The sequence below is a fragment of the Macaca thibetana genome, chromosome 11 (assembly GCF_024542745.1).
Source record: "Macaca thibetana thibetana isolate TM-01 chromosome 11, ASM2454274v1, whole genome shotgun sequence".
Classification (NCBI taxonomy): Eukaryota; Metazoa; Chordata; class Mammalia; order Primates; family Cercopithecidae; genus Macaca; species Macaca thibetana.
The window spans coordinates 82,234,001-82,258,199 of NC_065588.1; the positions used below are offsets into that span (position 1 = coordinate 82,234,001).

At 36.2% G+C, this 24,199-nt stretch overlaps 1 protein-coding gene across 4 annotated transcripts in view; it reads right to left on the bottom strand.

The window, feature by feature from the left end:
- MGAT4C (MGAT4 family member C) overlaps positions 1-24,199 on the bottom strand; it is a 909,629-nt gene that overhangs the window by 57,546 nt on the left and 827,884 nt on the right. For 3 of the 4 annotated variants that reach the window (XM_050749432.1, XM_050749434.1, XM_050749433.1), the window contains one exon: positions 14,415-14,464. The gene's annotated coding sequence lies outside the window, so the exon portion shown is untranslated. Of the gene's footprint in view, positions 591-14,414; positions 14,465-24,199 lie in introns of those variants that run through there. The other variant, XM_050749438.1, reaches the window with a different exon arrangement.

The following is a 24,199-nucleotide window of genomic DNA, read 5'->3' on the forward strand; positions in this document are numbered from 1 at the left end:
CGCTATGTTGCCATTCTATCAGCTATGTTGTGTGGAAAAATACAGGTTAGGTTTTGATCCTGGTTTCTAGAGATTATAAATATTGGGGGTAGGATTACCTTATTAAAACAAAAGCACTGAGAAAGAAAATAAGTGGGGCAATCCATATTATAACTAAGAAATGATATAAGATCTCACATTACATATTCCAATTATCTATATTTTCACTGTATATGTAATTATTGTGCTTACTATTTTATTGCTTTATCATTCAAACTAGGGTAGTATGCACTATCTTTTCTATTTTCTAATTATTGTTTGCAGTATTTATTATCGAGATGGTCTTATGGCTGATATTTATAAAAGACTGAAATGATTAAAGACAAAACATAGTAAATGCCTGATGCTATTTAATGGACAATAGTATAAGCAGTAAAGCCTGATGATCTCCAGTATTATATATATAACCAGCATATTTAACTTTTAGTATGTGTCAGGCTCTATGTAAGATGTTTACATGCTTCTAATTTTCATTAAAACTTGTTATATGTCAATATCGGATTAAAAAGGACAGAGTCGAAATCTAGAACGAGTCATGGGAAAGAAAGGAGTACTAAACATCAGTATGCAGCCAATTTGAGTGTAGGGCTGGATCTGCTCTCACTTATGAGAAAAACTATAACAGAAAGGTTGCTAATGCCCTACTGACCTTACTATGCTTTTTAAATAGTACATTTAAATACATATAAACTTATTTAAACTCGTTGGACAGAGATCTAACTTGCTAAAAACTAGCAGAGTAAAATCTTTTTACAGTGTGAGAATGAGAATACAAACTTCCCTTTCAGCTTCTTTCCTTGATTTTGTATCCTGAGACTTCACTGAAGTTGCTTATCAGCTTAAGGAGATTTTGGGTTGAGACAATGGGGTTTCTAAATATATAATCATGTCATCTGCAAACAGAGACAATTTGACTTCCTCTTTTCCTAATTGAATACCCTTTATTTCTTTCTCTTGCCTGACTGTCCTGGCCAGAACTTCTAATACTAGGTTGAATAGGGGTGGTGAGAGAGGGCGTCCATGTCTTGTGCCAGTTTTCAAAGGGAATGCTTCCAGTTTTTGCCCATTCAGTATGATATTGGCTGTGGATTTGTCACAAATAGCTCTTACTATTTTGAGATACATTCAATAAATACCGAGTTTATTGAGAGTTTTCAGCATGACTATTGAGTTTTGACAAAGGCCTTTCCTTGTCTATTGATATAATCTTGTGTTTTTTGTCATTGGTTCTGTTTATGTGATAGATTATGTTTATTGATTTGCATATTTTGAAACAGCCTTGCATTCCCAGGATGAAACCAACTTGATTGTGGTGGATAAGCTTTTTGATGTGCTGCTGGATTTGGTTTCCAGTATTTTATTGATTTTCACATCAATGTTCATCAGGGATACTGGCCTGAAATTTTCTTTATTTGTTTTGTTTCTGCCAGGTTTTGGTATTAGGATGACCCTGGCCTTATAAAATGAGTTAGGGAGGAGTCTCTTTTTTTCTGTTGTTTGGAATAGTTTCAGAAGGAATGGTACAAGCTTCTCTTTGTGACTCTGGTAGAATTTGGCTGTGAATCTGTCTGGTCCTGGACTTTTTTTGGTTGGTAGGCTAGTAATTACTGCCTCAATTTCAGAACTTGTTATTGGTCTATTCAGGGATTCAACTTCTTCCCGGTTTAGTATTGGGAGGGTGTATGTGTCCAGGAACTTATCCATGTATTCTGGTTTTCTGGTTTATTTTTCTATAGGTGTTTATCATATTTTCTAATGGTAGTTTGTATTTCTGTGAGATCAGTGGTGATATTCTCTTAATCATTTTTTATTGCATCTATTTGATTCTTGTCTCTTTTCTTCTATATTAGTCTGGCTAGCAGTCTATCTATTTTGCTGATCTTTTAAAAAATCCAGCTCCTGGATTCATTGATTTTTTTGAAGAGTTTTCTGTGTTTCTATCTCCTTCAGTTCTGCTCTAATCTTAGTTATTTTTTTGCCTTATGCTAGCTTTTGAATTTGTTTTCTCCTGCTCCTCTAGTTCTTTTAAAAGTGATGTTAGGGTGTCAATTTTAGATCTTTCTTGCTTTCTCTTGTTGGCATCTACTGCTATAAATTTCTCTCTATACACTGCTTTAAATGTGTCCCAGAGATTCTAGTATGTTTTGTCTTTGTTCTCATTGGTTTCAAAGAACATCTTTATTTCTGCCTTCATTTCATTATTTACCCAGTAGTCATTCAAGAGCAGGTTGTTCAGTTTCCATGTAGTTGTGAGGTTTTGAGTGAGTTTCTTAATCTTGAGTTGTAATTTGATTGCACTATGGTCTGAGAGAGTGCTTGTTATTATTTCCGTTCTTTTGTATTTGCTTAGGAGTGTTTCACTTCCAATTATTTGGTAAATTTTAGAATATGTGAGATGTGGTGCTGAGAAGAATGTATATTCTGTTGATTTGGGGTGGAGAGTTCTGTAGATGTATATTAGATCTGCTTGGTCCAGAGAAGCTTTCAAGTCCTGGATATCCTTGTTAATTTTGTTTTGTTGATCTGTCTAATATTGACAGTGGGGTATTAAAGTCTTCCACTATTATTATGTGGGAGTCTAAGTGTTGGGGTGATCAGACTCAACCCCAGGTCGTGGGGGTGATAAAGTCTGGTGGAGTCAAAGGAATTTGAAGTGACAGTTTGAGAGAGAAAGTGGGTCCAGGGGGCCAATGCGAGTATGCAGGCTGTGAAGGCCCTGAGTTCTGGAAGTCCACACTTTTTATTGGTGATCAAACAAAGAAATAGGTAGTGAGAATGTGGGGGTCAAAAGGGCAAGCATGTGATCTACAGCTGTGATGGTTTAGCATTTCCTTTGAAGCATATGGAACATATTCTGCTACTTGAGATAATGGGGAGCATGTTCTTCTAGTTTAAGCTAGAAACAAGGAGTCAGCAAGTCTAGACTCATTCCAGAGGTCACAAGGGGTTTTATGTCCTGAGCCCTGGACATTATATCAGACATGCAAGCCCTGCCTCAGCCTTTTTCTCAACACTATGTCTCTTTGTAGGTCTCTAAAAACTTGTTTTATGAATCTCTGTGCTCCTGTGTTGGGTGCATATATATTTAGGATACTTAGCTCTTCTTGTTGCATCGATTCCCTTTACCATTATGTAATGCCCTTCTTTGCCTCTTTTGATCTCTGTTGGCTTAAAGTCTGTTTTATCAGAGACTATGATTTCAACTCTTCTTTTTTTTTTCTTTCCATTTGCTTGGTAAATATTCCTCCATCCCTTTATTTTGAGCCTATGTGTGTCTTTGCATGTGAGATGGTCTCCTGAGTACAGCACACCAATGGGTCTTGACTCTATCCATTTTGCAAGTCTTTGTCTTTTAATTGTGGCATTTAGCCAATTTACATTTAAGGTTAATATTGTTATGTGAGTTTGTTCCTGCCATTATAATGCTAGCTGGTTATTTTGCCCATTAGTTGATGCATTTTCTTCATAATGTTGATGGTCTTTACAATTTGGTATGTTTTTGCAGTGGCTGGTACCAGTTCATCCTTTCCATATTTAATGCTTCCTTCAGGAGCTCTTGTAAGGCAGGCCTGGTGGTGAGAAAATCTCTCAGCGTTTGCTTGTCTGTAAAAGATTTTCTTTTCTCCTTCGCTTAGTTTGGGTGGATATAAAATTCTGGATTGAAAATTCTTTTCTTTAAGAATATTGAATATTGGCCCCACTTTCTTCTATGTTGTAGGGTTTCTGCAGAGAGATCCACTGTTAGTCTGATGGGCTTCCCTTTATGGGTAACCCAACCTTTCTCTCTGGCTTCCTTAACATTTTTTCCTTCATTTCAACCTTGGTGAATCTGACGATTATGTGTTTTGGGGTTGCTCTTCTCGAGAAATATCTTTATGATGTTCTCTGTATTTCCCAAATTTGAATTTTGGCCTGCCTTGCTAAGTTGGAGAAGTTCTCCTGGATAATATCCTGAAGAGTGTTTTCCAACTTGGTTCCATTCTCCCCGTGACTTTCAGGTACACCAATCAAATGTAGATTTGGTATTTTCACATAGTCCCATATTTCTCGGAGGCTTTGTTTCTTTTCACCCTTTTTTCTCTGATCTTGTCTTCTCACTTTATTTTATTGAGTTGATCTTCAATCTCTGATATCCTTTCTTCCACTTGATCTATTAAGCTATTGATAATTTTGTATGCTTCATGAAGTTCTCGTGCTGTGTTTTTCAGCTCCATTAGGTCTTTTATGTTCTTCTCTAAACTGGATATTCTAGTTAACAATTCATCTAACCTTTTTTTAAGGAACTTAGCTTCCTTGCAGTTGGTTAGAACATGTTCCTTTAGCTCAGAGGAGTTTGTTATTACTCACCTTCTGAAGTCTACTTCTGTTAATTCATCAAACTCATTCTCCATCCAGTTTTGTTCCCTTGCTAGCAAGGAGTTGTTATCCTTTGAAAGAAAAGAGGAGTCCTGGTTTTTGGAATTTTCAGCCTTTTTGCACTGGTTTTTCCCCTTCTTTGTGGATTTATCTACCTTTGGTCTTTGAGATCGGTGACCTTCAGTTGGGGTCTCTGAGTGGATGTCTTTTTTGTTGATGTTGATACTATTCCTTTCTGTTTGTTAATTTTCCTTCTAGCAGTCAGGACCTTCTGCTGCAGGTCTGCTGGAGTCTGCTGGAAGTCCACTGCAGACCCTGTTTGCCTGAGCACCACTGGTGGACACTGCAGAACAGTCAAGATTGCTGCCTCTTCCTTCCTCTGGAAGACTCATCCCAGAGGGGCACTTGCCAGATGCCAGTCAGAGCTCTCCTCTATGAAGTGTCTGTCGGCCCCTACTGGGAAGAGTCTCCCAGTCAGGATTCACAGGGGTCAAAGACCCACTTGAGGAGGCAGTGTATCCCTTATCAGAGCTTGAATGCTGTCTTGGGAGATCTGCTGCTCTCTTCAGAGCTGACATGCAGGGAAGTTTAAGTCTGCTGTAGTTGTGCCCCCAACCACCTTTTCCCCTAGATGTTCTGTCCCAGGGAGGTGGGGCTTTTATCTGTAAGTTCCTGACTGGGGCTGCTCCCTTTTTTTCAGAGATGCCCTGCCCAGAGAGGAAGGAATCTGGCGAGGCAGTCTGGCCTCAGTGGCCTTGCTGACCTGTGGTGGGCTCTGCCCAGTTCGAACCTCCCCATAGCTCTGTTTGCACTGTGAGTGTAAAACCGCTCAAACCTCAGCAATGGTGGATGCCCCTCTCCCCACCAAGCTTGAGTGTCCCAGGTAGAGTTCAGACTGCTGTGCTAGCAGCAAGAATTTCAAGCCAGTGAATCTTAGCTTGCTGGGCTTCATGGGGGTGGGAACTGCCGAGCCAGACCACTTGGCTCCCTGGCTTCAGCCCCCTTTCCAGGGGAGTGACCAATTCTGCCTTGCTGGCATTCTGGGCACCACTGGGGTATAAACAAACAAACAACAAAAAGAAACCTCCTGTGGCTAGCTCAGTGTCTGCCCAAACTGCTGCAGAGTTTTGTGCTGGAAACCCAGGACCCTGGTGATGTGGGCACTGGAGTAAATCTCCTGGTCTGTGGGTTGCAGAGACCATGGGAAAAGCACAGTATCTGGGCTGGAGTGCATGGTACAGTCCTAATGGCTTTCCTTGGCTGGGAGAGGGAGTTCCCCGACCCCTTGTGCTTCCCAGGTGAGGCGATGACCCACCCTGCTTCAGCTCACCCTCCTTGGGCTGCACCCACTGTCCAACCAGTCCCAGTGAGATGAACCGGGTACCTTAGTTGGAAATGCTGACATCACCCGCCTTCTGCATTAATTTAGCTGGTTGCTGCAGACCAGAGCTTTTCCTATGCAGCCATCTTGCCTTTTTTTTTTTTTTTTTTTTTTTTTCCTATTAGCTCAGTGGTAATGTCCCATTTGCCATTTTTAATTGTGTTCATTTGGATCATCTTTCTTTTTTATTAGTATAGCTACTTGTCTGTCAATCTTATTTACTCTCTCAAAAAATAAATTCCTAATTTGATACTTTGCTGTTGTTTCTGCAGTCCCCCTAGGTCTGATGTGATGTTATTAATTTTAAATCTTTCTAATTTTTGATGTGGGTGTTTAGCACCATAAGTTTCCCTCTTAACATTATTTCTGCTTTGTCCCAGAGATTCTAGTATGTTGTATCTTTGTTCTCATAAGTTTCAAAGAATTTATTGATTTCTGCCTTAATCTCACTGTTTACCCACAAGTCATTCAGGAGTAGGTTGTTTAATTTACATGTAATTATATAGTTTTGAGTGATTTTCTTAGTATTGACTTAAATTCTTATAGTGCTGTGGTCTGATTCTGTGGTTAGCATGATTTTGCTTTTTAGACTTTCCTGAGGATTGCTTTATGGCCAATTGTGCAGTCAATTTCAGAGTATATGCCAGTGCACATGAAAAGAATGTACATTCTGTTGTTTTTGGGTGGAGATTTCTGTAGGTGTCTATTAGGTCCATTTGGTTGTGCTCAGGTCCTGAATGTCTTCATTAGTTTTCTGCTCCGATAATCTCTCTAATGTGCTCAGTGGGGTGTTGAAACCTCCCACTGTTATTGTGTGGCTATCTCACTCTCTTCATAGGTCTCTAAGCACTTGCTTTATGAATCTGAGTGCTCCTGTGTTGGGTGTATATATATTCGGGATAATTAGGCCTTCTTGTTGAATTAATTCCTCTACCATTATGTAATACACTTCTTTGCCTTTTTGAACTTTTTTGGTTTAAGGTCTGTTTTGTCTGGAATTAGAATAGCAACGTCTGTTTTTTTGTTTTCATTTTCTTGGCAGATTTTTCTCCATCCATTAACTTTAAGCCTATGGATGACATTGTATGTGAGATGGGTTTCTTGAAGACAGCATATCATTCGGTCTCGCCTCTTTATCCAACCTGCCACTTTGTGCCTTTTAATTCAGGCCTTTAGCCTGGTTACATTCAAGGTTAATAATGATATGTGCAGATTTGATCCTGTCATTGTGTTGTTAGCTTGTTTTTATGCAAACTTGTTTGTGTAGTTGCTTTATAGTGTCAATGGTTTCTGTAGTTAAATATGTTTTTGTTGTATCTGGTTGCAGTCTTTCCTATCCATATTTGGCACTACCTTCAGAACCTCTTGTAAGACAGGTCCAATGCAAGGAATTCCCATAGCATTTGCTTATCTGGAAAGAATCTTACATGTCCTTTGCTTATGAAGCTAAGTTTGGCTAGATACAAAATTCTTTGTTGGAATTTCATTAAGCATGCTGAATGGGAGGCTGAGGTGGGCAGATCACAGGGTTAGGAGATCAAAACCATCCTGGTTAACATGGTGAAACCCCGTCTCTACTAAAAAAAATACAAAGAATTAGCCAGGCATGGTGGCAGGTGTCTGTAGTCACAGCTACTTGGGAGGCTGAGGCAGGAGAATGGTGTGAACTCAGAAGGCAGAGCTTGCAGTGAGCCAAGATCATGCCACTGCACTCCAGCCTGGGATACAGACAAAGACTCCATTATATATATATCTATATATATCTATATATATCTATATATATCTATATATATAGAGAGAGATATATATATAAAATAATGCTGAATATAGGCCCCTGCCATTTTCTGGCTTATAGGGTTTCTGTCAAAAAGTCTGCTGTTAGCCTTATGGTGTTCCCATTGCAAGTGACCTTCTCTCTAGCTGCATTTAACCTTTTTTTCTTTCATTTCAATCTTAGAGAATCTAATGACTATGAGTCTTGGGGATGGTCATCTTATGTAGTATGTCACAGGGTTCTCTGCATTTTCTGAATTTGAATATTGTGTCCTCTCTAGTGAAGTTGGGGAAATTTTCATGGGTTATATAATCCATATTAGTCAGGGTTCCCTAGAGAGAAAGTACTAATACGATAGATGTATATATAAAAGGGAGTTTATTAAGGAATTTTGACTTACATAATCACAAGGTGAAGTCTCACAATAAGTCATCTGCAAGCTGAGGAGCAAGTCAGTCCAAGTTCAAAACCTCAAAAATTAGGAAAACAGTGTAGCCTTCAGTCTGTGGTTGAAGGCCTGAGAGCCCCTGGCAAACCATTGGTGTAGGCCCAAGAGTTTAAAAGCTGAAGAACTTGGAGTCCAATGTTCAAGGGCAGGAAGCATCCAGCAGAGGTAAAAGAAGGATGTCAGAAGACTCAGTCAGTCTAGTCCTTCCACATTCTTCTACTTGCTTTTATTCTAGCCACATTGGCAACTGATTAGATTGTGCCCACCCAGATTGAGAATGGGTCTGCCTTTCTCTGTCCATTGACTCAAATATTAATCTCCTTTGGCATCACCGTCACAGACACACACAGGAACAATACTTTACATCCTTCAATCAAATCTAGTAGACACTTGATACTAACCATCACATCCTCCAATATGGTTTTCGAGTTGTTTGCTTTCTTTCCCTCTCTTTCAGGGATGTCAATGAGTCAATAAATTTGGTCTCTTTACATTTTTGCATCTCTTAGAATACTTGAATTGGGTTTTGGCTTTCTCCTGAATCTTCTTTCCTGTCCATGATCTGAATTCTATTTTTGTCGTTTCAGCCATTTCAGCCTTGTTAAGAACCATTGCTGGGGAACCAGTGTGGGTCATTTTGAGATGAGAGGACACTTTAGTTTTTTGAGTTGCTAGAGTTCTTTCTCTGTTTTTTTCTCATCTGTGCAGGCTGATATTCCTCCAATCTTAGAAGTTACTATCCTTTGAAAGGGTTTTGTTTTTATCTTGTTTGCTGCCCTTGAGGGTTTGATTGTGGTCTAAGGTGGTTTCAGTTGAGTGGATTTCTTTCTGGAAGATTTTAGGGGTCTAAGGCTTAGTTCAGTACTCTTGAGCTGTGTGCTCTAACTTTGAGGGAATGATACCAGGCTCCCAGCTTTGTTCTCTGGCCCCTCAAGGTTAGGGATCTGTGGTGCTGGAGGGACTGAGCTGTTTCCAGATAGCAGTCTGTAACAATCCAATGGATGGTGCCAGCGAAAGTGCTTTGTCTGAGTGGTGATAGAAGAATTCATGTTTGTTTGCACATGCCAGCAGCAGTGGCAGCATGGTGGGTTACACGTTCATTGGTCCGGCTGGGATGCTGGTGGGTTTGTGGCTGCCAGCCTCTGTGTGCATGTTTGCTCTGTGGGCAGTAGTGTGAGGGGATGCATGCATACACATATTCTGGCAGAGGAGGGGAGACAAGTTCCACTTGCATGCGTGCACACTGGAAGGACAGTGGAGTGAGTGACAGTGGGCAAGTGAGTGCTGGCAAAGCAGCATGGGGGAGGTTGTGGTGGGGGTAAGGGGCAGGTGAGCTGGTGTGTGTTAGCAGGGGCTGCTCTGCTGGAGCTCTCTGATGGTCAGGCACAGTCAGCTGATGAAGGAGCTATGATGTGGGCCCCTGGGAAGCACCTTGGTTGACTCTCCATCATTGCACTGCAAGTGAGCTCTGCCAGGCTGGGGCCCTGGAACAGACCTAGCTGTGTTTTACTGCAGATGTTCCCACACCATACCCCCTGAGTTCAGCACAGGATAGAGTCCTGCTCCTATCAACTCTCTACACAGCTTTCCCTGCTAGCTCAAGTGTCCATGGGTGTTGTGGTATCTCTAGTTGTCAGGATTCCAGAGGTTCATGGTGAGGGCAGGTTGCTCCTCACCTGTTCAATTCACTCGTTCCCCAAGAGTTGTTAGGAGCCAAGAATAAGTTGTTTTGCAAGGTAGCCCTGTTCAGGGTTCCCAGTCTCCTCCTACTTCAGCCCAGGGTCTGTGTCCTCCCTCTGTCCACCTTCAATGCCTTCCCTCTGAAGATATGCTCATAGTGTACCAGTGTGCCCTATGTCCCAGTCACTTGGTGGCAGATGTTCCTCCTGGGTGTGTCTAGTCAGGCATCTTTCTGAGACAACCTTCTTTTGTTTTTAAAATCAAAATATGTAGTAATAATGGATTTTCATTCCTACATTGCAGCGATTGACAGGACCTAAGTAAAAGCTAATACTATTTATATCAGGAAGGCTTATCCTAGTTGCCTACACTCCTCTCTCTCCACAAGTACTTGACGTTTTACTGCTGAACTATGTCACTGATTTATATTACTTGCATTACTCTAGACATTTGAGGAATATGTAACATCTGATCCAGAGGAAAGGGAGCCAAGCTATAAAATTTTGATATTTCTCCTCTTAATGGTGTGATTATCTTTGAGGTGGAGAGAAATGTTGTATACATGCTTTAAGCATTTTCCATTCTGTTAGAAAAAGAAAACGCAAAACCAAAACCCCCAAATTGTTATCATTAAATACAGCTTTCTTAGCTTGATGTTGTTAAATTTTTACTTATCTGATCTTCTATTGTCTATTTTGATAATCAGAGAACAACAACAGTCTGATTTCTATATTTGTCTATGTGTAAGGAGGAAATATGCTCAAATATGTATTTTATTTCTTGTCTCTGTAAAAGTGCATTAATGACAGCATATTCATAACATTCTTGGTGTTACTTGACTATAGTGAGAGATTTTGCTGATTATTTCTGCAGAAAATTCCATCTCAAGTAATATCTATATTTTTTATTGTGAGTTAAAAAATTAGTAATGTTAATATTGTCATCAGTATCAATTTATCATGTATTTTATTAGTGTGATCCTGTCTCTCAGGGCCTGGTTATATCCAAGGTTATGGTTTTACCTGAGCACTTGCAGTATAGAGCCCAAACTAATGAATTTTAGGTGACAGCAGTATTATTTCTTAACATGTCCCTACAGATTTCTATAGTATCCACGGTGGAGTTAAATCATTTGAAGATGAGGAAAGAAAACTGTTTACCTTGTTTCTGTGTTGAGAATATAAGATGCTGTGGAAGACTGATTGACAAAATGTCTTGTATTGTTCATGCTCTGTATGTACCCCATTTCTGGTATGACTTTGTAACTTCTCCCATCAAGAAGTGAAATCTGTTCCCCACACATGAGTTCAAGCTGACTTTTAAATATGTTTGCACCAAAAGAATGCAGTAGAACTGACAGCCTACAATTTTAAGCCTAAGACTCAAGAGTGATTTTATACTTCAACTCTCCCTTGTGAAACCCTTCCCCAACTGCCACAGAAACAGAGCAAGGCATGTTTGGTAGAGGTACAGAGTTCATATGGAGTGAGGTGCTAATCATCTTAGCCAAGATCATTCTAGAGCAGCCAGCCTTTAGACAACCCAATAGCTGACTAGAAACATATTAGTAAGCTGTGTGAGATGAGTCAAGTCCAGCCCAGATTGAATTACCAGGTTCAGTAGAATTACCCACGCAACCTATAGACTCATGGGGCAAACTGTTGTAAGCTATTAAGTCAGTAGTTTTCAAAGTGTGATTTAGGGTCTCCTGTGGATCCCCAGCAACTTTTGAAAACAACTACAATATCAAACCTATTTCCACAATGATGCTAAGATATTATTTGTCTTAATTCTCATTCTGTCACAATACACAGGGAAGTTTTTCAAAGACTACATGATGTTTGGTATCAAAACAGAGTGGATACAGAAGCAGGTACAACACTCCAGCAGTCTTCTATTGAGTTTTCTATTGAATCGTACATGAAAGAGATTAGCAAAAATACAAAGCAGTGCTAAACTTCTCATTAATTTTTGTTTTGTTTAAAAAATGCAGTTATTTTTCATAAAAAATATACTATTTCTGTTACAGGTAATGGGTTTATTCTTAGTGGTAGAGGAAATAAATATTTTAAAATTTCTATTTTAGTTTATAATACAGCAAATATTAATGGATGAAAATCCTCAAAACAAAGCCATTTGGAGTCCTTAATAGTTCTCAAGAAACTGATATTCTGAAAGCAAAATGTTTAAGAAATGATGCACTTTTTTCTGCAACATTTCTTTATTCTGAGTATAGCAGTTGTTTATAGAGAAATCACTATAAATTTTTCTTCATGACTGTCTCCAAAATGTAAAGAATCAAATATTAGCATCTTTAGAAATCAAAAACATTTACTTTTCTGCTTCAAGCCTGCATATTCGATCTATCTAACCAGAGTAAAGTTACTGATGAGAAAACAATTAAAATAAAATTACATACACACACACGTGTATGTACATTACAAGAATCTTTGATTTTGCATGAAGGAAAAAAATCTACAAATACTAAGATAACAATAAAAGCAGAAACCCTGAGAGGTGAAGTAATCATCAAAGCTAGCTTCCTGTGTGAAAAGTCCTACCAAACCTTAGAATGTTTGAGATTACATTTTGACTGCTTCATGATGAACGGAATGCAGGAGATAAACCTTGTGGCCCATCCAAAGTGGAAAGTATAATAGAAAACGCTATCCCTCATAAAATGAGAAACAAATCTCATGGAGAAAAAGGGTCTGAAAAGAAATATTCATTCCTGAATGCTGCCTGGAGAAAATAAAACCAAAACAAAGAACTTACGAAAACACATTAATCCTCATTAAAGATCTGAGATCTGAATAAATTCATGCTATTTGTTTGCTCAAAAATCGAAAGCAAAGAAGTTAGTATAAAATTGGTCTTGGGTTGATATTGCTCCTTAGTGACTGGCAGAAGCAAAAAATTTAAGAGTAGAACTTCAAGTCTCGCCTCAAAGAATTTTCATAGTCACATTTTATGTGTGTGTGTGTGCAATCATAGTTAAAACAACAGTGAAAACACACATGGAAAATAATATTCCATGAGTGTAACTGATCATGAACAACACAGAGTGTAAATAGAATCGCAAATAAAATAGAAACTTGGATTGAACATAAGAACAAGAAAAAACAGATGATGAATTTTTAAAAGACTCAAACAGAATTTCTTAACACAAATGGAATACTCTGTCACCATAAAAAACAAAAGCACGTCCTTTGCAGCAACATGGATGCTACTGGAGGCCATTATCCTAAGTGAATTAACAAAGGAACAGAAAACAAAATACTCTATGTTTTCAGTTATAAGTGGGGACTAAACATTGAGTACACATGGACATAAAGATATCAGCAACAGACACTAGAGACTACTAGAGCAGAGTGTGGAGGGAAGGAGTGAGGGTTAAAAAACTACTACATCAGGTACTATGCTTACTACCTGAGTGAATGTGGTCATTCCTATACCAAACCACAGTGACACACAGTTCACCCATGTAACAGACCTGCACATATACCTCATGAACCTAAAGTAATATTTCAAAATACACTAATACAAATTAGAATATTAAAAAAGATTAAATGAAAATATATCACCAACACAGATAAAATCAGTGAACTGGATGTAGATTCAAAGTAATAAATAATGAAATGATGTGAAAAAAGGAAGAGGTATGGAAAATAAAGAAATGGAAGAGGTTACATTAAAGGACATGCTGACGGAGGAGTTCCAGAATTGCTGGAAACATCTACTGACAGTTTCAAGAAGGCTAACACATCTAAAGCGGGATGCATAACATATCCAGTCATATTACAACCAGTTTCAGATCACTAAAGATTAAGAGAAGACTTTAAAAGCAACAAGAAGAAATGCAAATTACCCAGACAGGTGTAACAACTGTCTGAATTGTTACAATGAAAACAATTGAGTTTTCATTAATAAATGGAATCCAGGAAGCAATATAATAAACTACTCAGTGGTGCAAGCAAAATTACTGACAATCTAGATTCACAATGGGGGAAATTATTTTTCAAGAGTAAGAGTAAAATAAAAATACTTTCAGACAAAGAAAACTTGACAATTCTTTACTAAAGGAAATGATAAAGTATATACTTTTAGCAGATAGATAAAGTGTAAAGTCTGATAAGAAATGGTAAAAAAAGGAGTAAATGTGTGAGTAAATCTCATATGACTATCTTATAATACAATAATAAAAATTGCTAACTCTTGGAATAATAAAGAAGATAGAGCAAAACTACTCATTAACACAACAATCTGGAGGGCTTTTGAGAATTGTTAAGATTCTAATGGACTTGTATTTTAGGAGAAAGTTACAAATATTAATTACCATCTTCTGTGTGTGTGTGTCTGTGTGTGTGTGTTTGTGTGTACCTACACAAGTGCATGCACTCTCTGAGAGATGCCTTAATTGTATTAGTTGTATTAGAATGTTTTGCTGTTGTTCTCTAACTTGATTTTCTTATATGGTTAACATATTTCCAAGTTTTAATCAAAGTATCAAGTTACACGGTTTGTACTCAGAAATGTCCAAGAAATGGTTAGAGTTTATCATGAAAACAGTACTATTGAAGAAATAGAATTATGTACATAAAATTGATGAGAAAATATTTTCAATTTAGGAATGTGTAGCTACTCCAGGATAATTTTACTTATGAAATATTTTTGATAATACATTAAAAAAATGTGTAGTCCCTTAGAAAACTACCATGAATGACATCCAATCTCACCTTAAGGAAGAAGCTGTCATAATCTGTGCTGTACAGAAACCGTTGATACCCTGGAAAAAAGAAAGTCTAATATTACTAACACGACCCACTGGTTTCTTGCTGATAAAAGTAAAATAAAAAGTATTCCCTGTAATAATTTGCTATTTTCCATCTAACTGCATTATGATCGTATTTATAAAATCTTTCTAAGTTGACAGAAAAATATAGACCAAACATTTTAAACGTAATTTATCCGTGTATGCATATCATGGAATAGGCATACCTTTGTATTACGTTAAATTTTTCATTAAAAGTATCAAATTAATTATTTGAATTATATATAGCATAATATAAAGATACATACATATAAGTCTCTTTTAATATTACCATTGATGTCTGTGTTAGTAAATAAATATATTTTATAATATTCCACTTAAGCATAAAGTTATTTTACTTAAGAATGTATTTCAGTCCATATCACTAAGCTTCACTTCACCAAAAAGGTGCACAGGCTAGTTTGTTACACATTTATCCATGTTATTGATTTTTCCATCATATATAAAGGGTTACAACATTCAAGAGATTGTTCCTGTTACAACAGTATAAATTCATTGCCTGGAACACAGTTTGCTATTGAATGTCTGCCAGACTGTGTTAACAAGGGTATTCAGGAGAAAACTGTGCAGGTATGAGACAATAAGTAAGTGAATAAAATTCTCTAAAGATAACATGCCTCTAAAATTATGTGCATTTTCTTTAAGCAAAGGTAGTCTGAGAAAATAAATATATTCTTATTTTGCATTGCCTTTTTCCACTATACATAAACTTATATTTATATTTTTAAAAATTCAGTGCTACTCTGAGGCTATTTAAGTACCTCTGAGTAGAACCAATTATGCTGTTTTTCAAAGTTTGGTGTTATGCAAACATTATTCTTTCAGACAAGAGTCAATTGTGAACATTTATATGCTCTTGAGGCACAGATTCCTCCAGCTCTCCTGATGTCTCGCCATCAGCATTTCTCTCTCTACTTAAATGTGCTGTGGTCAGCTTAAACACATTTTGTCTTCTTCCATAGCCTCCACAGACACCAAGAATGGTTACAATTGGAGACTGACATTTTGAAACCGTAATAGGTATTTTGGGATTCTCATGTCACATAAACTCATTTTTGTAACATGAAGTTATCTTCACAGCCAATTAGTTATATCACAGAACACAGAGGTTGGGACCTAAACCCAGATCTCAGTCATTGGCATGGAGCAGAAAGAAAGCAGGACTTAAGGAGACCCAACGATAGATCCCAAGAAATTTGCTCTTCAGAAGGCTATAGCAACAATCGGTTGAATCCCATGCAAGCATTGGGTATTTGGTCACAGCAAGGTGTTTGGTTTATGGAGTTTATGTTTTCAATATTATACATTTGGCACATTGATGAAGAGAATCTAAACATTAGAGATGATCATCAGATGATCAGGCACAGGAAAAATGACATTGATTTTGAAAATATTATAACAATGTTCATGACCAGAAGTGTTGTAATGGGTCTTTTGACTCTATTTACTAGTGATGAGACTTTAAATATAATTCTGAATACGTTTTAACAGCAGCTGATTTTTTACAAAGATTTCATGAATTTTGTGAAAGACTGATGAACAAAATGGAATTGCTGATTTATCTTTGTATGGCTATCATCAACTAGAAACTTTAACACACTGTAGGCACAGGACCTTAAAATCTCGTTAGTGGTTTATGAAGTTGATATTTGGCTGATAATTTCTCATAGACACTGATGAAAAATATCATGTACCTGAGAAGAGATAATTAGTAAGCCAGATATTCAGTTAAATAAAAAGCAATTCAATTAAATAAAAAGTAATTAAGGAAAGATAATTTCATCTGGTTAAATTATATATTTTTTTATAAATATTTTGTTATGAAATCAAAATAATTATAAGAATGTGTTCTATTTAGGTAGAAAAAGAGTATGAATGAAAAATAATATTTTATTTTTCTAATTATTAATATTTAACAAATTAGGTAGTATCTTCAATGTGAATAAAATTATAATAGATATAATTTAGTTGATTTTGGATCCATTCTTGTGTGACTATCTCCTTTCTGAAGCATTATTGTTAAAATGGTTAGTTTTTTGTACTATCACTCTGTAGCATAATGAAAAATATTTTGAGTCATGTTGCAAATAATTGTGCTAGCATAAAATATTTCAAAGAGTTTTTAAAACAATTGGAGATATATTTCATTTAGAATTTTCTATAAATTGGCTAATGGAAGTATTTTATTATTTTCAAGAAATTTCTAATATTCAAATATCTCATAAATACCTACATATGTGTTCCTAAATATATGTAACATAATACAATGAATCAGGTTGCCATAATAAGATAATTATACATTTCTATCATCTTTAGATTTTATAAATGTAAACTTTGTTTCTGTGTAAAAGGAAAATACATGTTTAAAAAATTTCAGATTAATGGTAATTGATTTGCTGCCTCAAAAAAAGGGCCCAGAATTTTTTCCTTAACAAAAAAAGGTAAGTGACCAAGCCTTCTACAGAGAGAGTAACCTAAAAATTATTGTTGATCTGTAATGGTTATAAAAAAGTTTTCAAGATAATAAAACCTGACAAGTGAAAGTGAAATTCTTCATTAATATATATTTTTGAATACATATTCAATAAATTTCTAATTTTGAGATAAACAAACTGTTTCAATCATATAAATGTCAGGTATTGCTAAATTATATGTTCAATTAAATAATAAGAAATGCATACTTCCTGTATTATTCTCATAAAAGCAATTTCCTACATGAGCACATGAACAGCTTCAAGAATCAAATCGACCACACTACATCACTCAGCAAAATGCATTGCAGATTGGGAACACAAAACATGAAAGAAAATGAAAGACAGAAAGATAACCTTTCCCTTAAATCTATGCTCATCTGAATCTTAAATCATGTATTATTTTCCCTTTATATAATTCTTGATGGGAGTCTTACAGAAAAAAAAAATGAGTTAAACTGACAGTTCTTCACTGTCAAGAGAAACCTATGGTCAGGGATATATATAATTCCCAGAGCTTTCATCATTAATATTTTATGAGTCTTGCTGATCTGTCCCATCTGGAAGAAAAATTTATCTTTCATTTGTGCAAGTGGTGCCTGCCGAGTAATAGATTTCATCTCTATAAGCTGAGTGGTGAAATGCAAACGGCAGCAAAGATACTAGGAGGCAAAGTGTTCACTTTATTTCTTTTACTGGAGTCTGGATGCACTTTACTGGAGTTGCAGAGACAGCCAAGCAAAGCGAAAGATCTTTGGGGAACTACAAGTGTCAATTCCTTGCCAATATACCTCAGCCTACATATGTGAATGCCCACGTGTTCAATCTGACTTTTAAATGAGGTGATTAGCCACAGTGACTTTTTTTTTTTTTTTTTAACATAAACATATACAAGAAGCTTTGGTGACTGGCACATTGGAAAACCATTAGCTGAGTATTTGACTTTGTGTGTGTGTGTGTGTGTGTGTGTGTGTGTGTGTGTGTGTGTACATGAGATGACTAAGAGATAATTAGTAATTTTTGGACACTTCTAACTTAAAAGGCAGGATGTTCTGTCCCTTGGGTGAGCATGACTTGCCTTAGCTGAACTAAGAATTTTGTGTAGGTTCATCTGTGACACTGGAGCTGAGTATCCCCTGGGCAGTATTCAAACACAGAAAAGCAAGCAGAGAAAGTGTTATAGGACCCCTTTCAAAGACATAAACACTGGGACAATCTCTATAACATTGGTCTGGACAATGACTTTTTTGGGGGGATTAAGATCCCAAAAGCATAGAAAACAAAAGCAAAAAATAGACGAATGGGATTATATCAAATTAGAAAGCTCTAAACAGCAAGAGAAACAATGAACAAAACAAAAAGCCTACAAAATGGCAGAAAAAATTGTAACCATGTATCATATAAGTTAATATTGCAAATGTATAAGGAACTCAAACAAACTATTAGCAAGAAAACAAATGGCCCAGTTAAAAATGGGCCAAGGACAGGAATAAACATTTCTCAAAAGAAGACATAAAATGAACAACAGGTATATATAAAAAAATGCTCAGCATAACTCATTAGCAGAGAAATGCAAGTAAAATTCACAATGAGTTATCACCTGGCCCCTGTTAGAATGGCTATTATAAAAAAGATGAAAAATAAGTGTTGAGGAGGATATGGAGAAAAAGTGAATGATGGTGGGAATGTAAATTAGTACGGCCACTATGGAAAACAGTATGGTAGTTTCTCAAAAATCAGAAAAAAAAAAAAAAGAAGTACCTTATGATCTAGCCATCCCACTACTAGATATATAATCAAATGAAATGAAATCAGTATGTCAAAGAGATACCTGCACTCCCATGTTTATTGCAGCACTATTCATACTAGCCAAGATATGGAGTCGACCCAAGTCTCCAGCAATGGATAAATGGATAAAGAAAAACTATTCAGTCTTGAAAACAAGGGAATCCTGTAATTTGCCATATCATGGATGAACCCAAGGATATTGTGCTAAGCGAATTAAGCCCAGCACAGAGACAGATATCACATGTTCTCACTAGTATATGGGAGTTATAAAAAAGCTGAACTCATAAAAGTAAAGGAGAGTAGAATAGTAGTTACTAGGGGCTGGAGTGGAGGTGTGGAGATAGAGAGATGTTCTTCGAAGGTTATACAATTTCAATTAGACAGAAGAAATAAGTTCAAGAGCTCTATTGCACAACACAGTGACTATAGTTAATAGCAGCATATTGTATACTCGAAAATTGCTAAGACTGTAAAATGATAAGCATGTGAAGTAATGCATATGTTAATTAGCTCAATTTAGTCATTCCACAATGTATATATTTTAAAACATCATGTTGGCCGGGCGCGGTGGCTCAAGCCTGTAATCCCAGCACTTTGGGAGGCCGAGACGGGCGGATCACAAGGTCAGGAGATCGAGACCATCCTGGCTAACACGGCAAAACCCCGTCTCTACTAAAAACACAAAAAATTAGCCGGGCGAGGTGGCGGCGCCTGTGGTCCCAGCTACTCGGGAGGCTGAGGCAGGAGAATGGCGTGAACCCGGGAGGCGGAGCTTGCAGTGAGCTGAGATCTGGCCACTGCACTCCAGCCTGGGCGACAGAGCGAGACTCCGTCTCAAAAAAAAAAAAAACAAAAAACAAACAAACAAAAAAACATCATGTTGTACAAGATAAATATATCCATTTTTATTTATCAGTTAAAAAATAATGATACATTAGCTTAAAAATAAAACAATAACAACAAGAGCCAGAAACACAGTGAGTTTATCTAGTTCATAGGTCCACCATGAGTGAAGTGTGGGTCCCTCATTCGGATGAAAAGAAATTTCTGGAGAAATGTATTTAGTGCATAATCAGAAAAAAACATATTGGTTTTAGAGGAGAATTTTCCTTCATTAAAGAATCTAGAATTTAAAACTCCTTGAAACAGTTTCTCTTTTCTTCAACAACTTTATTTTAATTTTTAATGAAATATTAAGGAGTGTGATTATTTAACATCTTTCTGACCTTTTAGAACATAAGACCCTTTCTATTTTCTGCAAAATTGTATCCCCAGAGTCTTGCACACTGTTGACAAGAAGTAAATATTCAGTAAGTTTTTGTTGAAAGATTTGCATATTTTTCATTTTTATCAGTAGCTTCCAACATGTTCTAACATAAAAGCTTCAACAAGGCTTGGGGTAAGAGTGATGATTTATTCAAACTACAGCTACTAATCATAAATTTACATAAAGCACTGTGTTAGAAATTGAGTGATACTAAAATGCCTAAGATTAATTTCTGGGCTTCAGAGAGTTAACCGTCTAGTTGAGGGAATAAGATGTGTGTGTAAAAATAATGCCAAATGTGAAATATTAATTGACTAGAGAATATATGAGCTGAAATTGTACATTAGACAAAAGAAATAAAAGGACATTCCTGATAAGGAGAACCACATGAGTAAATACATTAATATCAAAAGTCTCTAAACCATAAATCATATAAGTGATGTTGAGGATGATGGAGATTAGAATGACTGACAAGAGAACACTATCCCTGTCTATAAGAACTATCTACTCCCCATTCTTTAATTGATTTGCCTATTTACTCTTTGTCATAGAAAAGCATGCGATTTCCATGTATGGAAAGAATCAACACTGAATACTCATGTTAATATAATATTACCACAAACGTATAAGGATTTTTTTTTTTTCTGACATTCAACTGGCAGCTGGGTGCTTCAAACTTTTTGAATCTTTACCATCCTAAAATGGGTGAGGGTAAAGGGAGAATGGTATCTTGTTTTCATTTGAGCTTTACTTATGATTTAAATATCTTTTCATGTCTTCATTCTCTCTTTCAGCCTCAGCTCTTTTTCCATTCCCCTGTTACCCAATTCATTTGCCTGACTCCTTAGCATCATTCCAGGCAATGCAATCACAAGTGGAGCAGATAGTCATTTTCAGAGAAAAGTAGCCATTCGTTGATACTCTCTAACTAAGTAAAATGGTTACTAGTTGTTACTCTTAAATGGCTTGGCTATAATACTAGTTTTAACAAGTTAGAAAAAATTATTCCAGGCATTCTTCTGGATAATTTTAATGAGTTCTGTGCTCACTAAAGCCTTTATTTTGCCATTAACTTGTTAGCTCTATTATTAGCTAAATTTTATGTCACTTTGAGAAAACTATTATTTGAACTTAAAAAGCAGGCCATATGTGAAATGAACGATCTACTTATTTATTTTATTTTGTAAATTATACTTTAAGTTCTAGGGTACATGTGCACAACGTACAGGTTGGGTACATATGTATACATGTGCCACGTTGGTGTGCTACACCACCAACTCTTCATTTACGTTAGATATTTCTCCTAATGCTATCCCTTCCCCTGCTCCCCACCCCAGGACAGGTCCCAGAGTGTGATGTTCCCCACTCTGTGTCCAAGTTGTTCTCATTGTTCATTTCCCACCTATGAGTGAGAACATGCAGTGTTTGGTTTTCTTCCCTTGTGGTAGTTTGCTCAGAATGATGGTTTCCAGCTGCATCCATGTCCCTGCAAAGCACATAAACTCATCCTTTTTTATGGTTGCATAGTATTCCATGGTGCATATATGCCACATTTTCTTAATCCAGTCTATCATTGATGGGCATATGGGTTAGTTCCAAGTCTTCGCTATTGTGAATAGTGCTGCAATAAACATATGTGTGCATGTGTCTTTATGGTAGCATGATTTATAATCCTTTGGGTACACACCCAGTAATGCGATCCCTGGATCAAATGGTATTTCAGTTCTAGATCCTTGAGGAATTGCCACACTGTCTTCCACAATGGCTGAACTAGTTTACACTCCTACCAACAGTGTAAAAGTGTTCCTATTTCTCCACATCCTCTCTGGCATCTGTTGTTTCCTAACTTTTTAATGAATGAATGATCTATTTAAAGTGATAATATAAAAATTTAAAGTTACGTAGGAAAATAAACATGCTAATATTGGAGAAAATATTTCTGTATTTCCTTGATTTTAAAATCAAAGTAGTTTTCTTTAAAGCTAATATCAAACTAGTTGAACTTACATTATTTTTATTTAAAAAAATCTTTTATATCCTTTAGATCTCAAAAAATTTTGAAATTTGCAGATTCCATAATAATGTATGTCTAAAATTATGTAAACTCTTTTACTAATTATTATTATTTACTTTTTTAGAGACAGGGTCTTGCTCTGTGGTTCAGGCTGGAGTGCAGTCGTGCAATCATGGCTCACAGTATCCTCAAATTCCTGGGCTGTCATAGTATCTATGCTTTTGGTCTTTTCAGTACATTTCTTTCCAATTATGTAAGTGAATGAAACTCTGCTGCCAATAGGAAATTCTAGTCAGATCCCTCTTGTTTCTGATCCCTTTATTGGTTTCTTATTGTTTGAATAAATACATTTCTTAGCCATATATTTTACTCCCACCAATAACTCTATCCTGCAACTACACTGAACTACCTGCCATTTTCCAAACATATTTCATGTGAGCTTTCATGCTTCAGTGACTTTGAACATATATTCCATTTTTCTAGACAATACTTTGATTAACTGTCACCTCTGCAGGAATGGCTGTGACCCCTATAGCGATCTTGGTCTCTCTGTCTTCTTGGGACTACAATTAGAGAACTAAGTCCATCTTACTGCAATCTTTGTGTGAATGCCAGTATCTACCCAATGCTATAACCTCAAGGGCAGAAATCATAGCATGCCATTTTTGTGTTTGGAATACAGTAGATCTTCAACAATTGTTTGCTAAATGACTAGTATAATAAATTCATATAACATTTTCCCACTAATTGGAGCTTTTAAGGGAAATACTTTAATTCAACAAGATTTCTATAGCAGACAGATCTTTGACTTCTATACACTGCTATTTAAGAAACTAATTTTGATTTGACAGTTGTTTCTGGATGTCTCAAATAACGTATTATTATAGATTTACTTCAATGTAAAGGCTTTTTAAATGTAGATTTTAACCTACATTACCACACTTCTTTGCTTAATGATTAAATGAACTGTTGCTTAGATTTTTATAAGAGAAAAGAGGCAGTAAATAAAATGCACATTTAATTAACACAGTGAATATTTTTTGTATCTACATATTTTAGTTGTTAATGGGATTTCATGACCTAAATTGGCCAGCAAACTGTAATATTATTTTATAACACTCATGCATATAAATGCTATAATAAATCTGCTAGAAAGAGAGAGAATGCAATCAAATTTAAAAGCCTCACCAGAAAGATGACAGTTTTCTTTCTGGTCATTTCTTTGAGTAGTTTGTATAAGTGGTATAAATCTCCACAAATCTATAAAATATTTTACAGTCTGCCAAATAAAATGTTCAAATTCCTCTCATGACTTCTTTCTGCAAGAAAAATGAACTCAATATTATGCTAATAGTAAAAAATATTTTCCCTAGTAGTTTTTATAATATTCAAAAAAGTTTACAATTAATTATGCCTACAATTTACAGTTCTTTAAAACTGGGAAATGCTTTAAGCATATTATTTTAATCTACTCGTACAATAGTTTTATGAAGCAAGTATAACAATTTGTGATATTAACTCTCTCTTTCTTACTGAGAAGTGAAGTCCTAAAAGATTTGATAACTTATCCAAGGCAACATATATATGTCTTCTAGGTTTGCAATGAAATTAACTCATGGTATATAGTGTAGAAAAACGTCTTTCTTTCTTTTATTGACATGGTGTTTCTATGATTTTAATAAAAAAGTAAAAGTTAATTCAACTCCAACAAAACAGGCTTGAACATCTAATTTAACATTTTATTTATCTTTTAGATGTAAAAATGTCTCATTTTTTTCAAGTTTCACCCTCAAATTCTCCCCAATTCCAATCTTACTAATCAATGGTCTTACATGTATACAAAGCATTTACAAAGATATGCACATTATTTTTTTAGGAATATAAGTAGATTTAAGGAATATAACATTTTACACCATCTTACTCAATTCATATGCCACAACATTCCATTTCCCTGAAAGATCGAACATGTTTTTTGTTTTTATTTGTTTGTTTTGTTTTATTTTTTGAAACAGAGTCTCACTTTGTCTCCCAGGCTGGACTTCAGTGGCATGATTTCGGCTTATTGCAACCTTCACCTCCCAGGTTCAGGCAATTCTTGTGTACCTCGGCCAACCGAGTAGCTGGGATTACAGGTGCCTGCCACCACACCT